Genomic DNA, 2043 nt, shown 5'->3' on the forward strand with positions numbered 1-2043 from the left:
ATCATCGCAGTTTTAATTTGCATTTTCCTGACCACTAATAAGAATGAATGTTTAAAATGTTAATTGGTCACTTAAAGTCTGTTAACAATATCTCAATTCAAAGTCCTCATCTTCTAATTCTCCATTAAAAGCAGAAGCTAGAGATGCTAAAGTAATTGTATCATAAATAATTTTTTAGGGCACAAAGAACCACCTTCAAATATATGGAGTTGAGATCCAAATTTAGTTATATAGACAGTTCTATTACTTAAGATTACTGTTTGCTATAGAACTAGTATTTTTAGCATCTCAGAATGAAGTACAGGTGTTAAATCATCTGTATGTGCTTTGTAGATATTATATTAGACAACATGGTACCTAGAGTCTCAGGTATAATAATAAAAATTGCTATATTATAAAAAATTAAACACATTAATGCAAATTGAAAAATGAAATTCAAGTAAAGCGTTTCTTAAGGTGTGATCCAAGGATCACCTGAATCAAATCAACTGGAGTGTTTTGTTTTGTTTTTTTTAACATCTTTATTGGAGTATAATTGCTTTACAATGGTGTGTTAGTTTCTGCTTTGTAACAAAGTGAATCAGCTATACATATAACTGGGGTGTTTCTTAAAGAAGCTGATTTCTGTTTCCCATTCCAGGTCCACTAAAAATCACTTTCTGGGAGACACACTGGAATCTGCATTTTAACAACTGCTCTACATAATTTTTATGTAGCTAAAATTTTAAAAACCATTTGATTTGAGGGATTACAACAAAGTGATAGTTTTGTTTGTTTAAATCTAACCAATCTTGCATAAATGAGACAAAAAGGATCTAACAAGTAAGTCAGAAAGAGAAGAACAAATACCGTATGCTAACATATATATATGGAATCTAAGAAAAAAAAAAAGGTCATGAAGAACCTAGGGGCAAGATGGGAATAAAGACACAGACTTACTAGAGAATGGACTTGAGGATACGGGGAAAGGGAAGGGTAAGCTGTGACAAAGTGAGAGAGTGGCATGGACATATATACACTACCAAATGTAAAATAGATAGCTAGTGGGAAGCAGCCGCATAGCACAGGGAGATGAGCTTGTTGCTTTGTGACCACCTAGAGGGGTGGGATAGGGAGGGTGGGAGGGAGGGAGATGCAAGAGGGAAGAGATATGGGAACATATGTATATGTATAACTGATTCACTTTGTTATAAAGCAGAAACTAACACTCCATTGTAAAGCAATTATACTCCAATAAAGATGTTTAAAAAAAAAACGAATCTTGAAAATAAATTCCAAAATACTTAGTAAATGAAAATATTTTTGCTGCAAATACCAGTTTACATTAACAAATATTAAAGTGTTTTTAGGCATTCATGGCTTTTCTTAGAGGATCAGCCAAATAAATATTAAAGTGTTTTATAGACATTTAATGTTGTTATAAAATAACTACACAAAATATTTTCTCAGCCTTCTAATTTTAAATAATTATCAAAATATGTGTCATTCACTAGGAAAGCATAGTAAAAATTAAAGGGCACTGTTTTAAATAACAAAGGATGAAGACTTAGATTTGGGTTTTGTGTTTAGCTATGTGAGGCATTAATCTTTTTAAGTATTTTAAAGTGTTTTATTTTTCATTTTTATCAAATTAATACATGTAGAATATTTTAATCAAGTAGTTCTTAAAAATATATAAACAGCCCCATCTTCCTCTATCCCACCTCTGCCTTACTTACCAGAAATACTCACTTTTCATTCTTTTTGCTATTTCTTTGGTAGTTTCTATATTTCTTAATAATGTCTTAATTCTGCTATTTCCTACTATATAGCACAGGGAACTCTACTCAGTATTCTGTAATAACCTATGTGGGAAAAGTATCTGAAAAATAATAGATCTATGTATATGTATAACTGAACCACTTTGCTGTACACCTGTAACTAACACATCATTGTTACCCAACTATAGTCCAATATAAAAGAAAAAAAATTTTTAAAGTGTTTCTACTATATATAATATAGATAACTAATAAGACCTACTGTATAGCACAGGGAACTCTTCTC

The sequence above is a fragment of the Balaenoptera musculus genome, unplaced genomic scaffold (genome assembly GCF_009873245.2).
Source record: "Balaenoptera musculus isolate JJ_BM4_2016_0621 unplaced genomic scaffold, mBalMus1.pri.v3 scaffold_127_arrow_ctg1, whole genome shotgun sequence".
Lineage (NCBI taxonomy): Eukaryota > Metazoa > Chordata > Mammalia > Artiodactyla > Balaenopteridae > Balaenoptera > Balaenoptera musculus.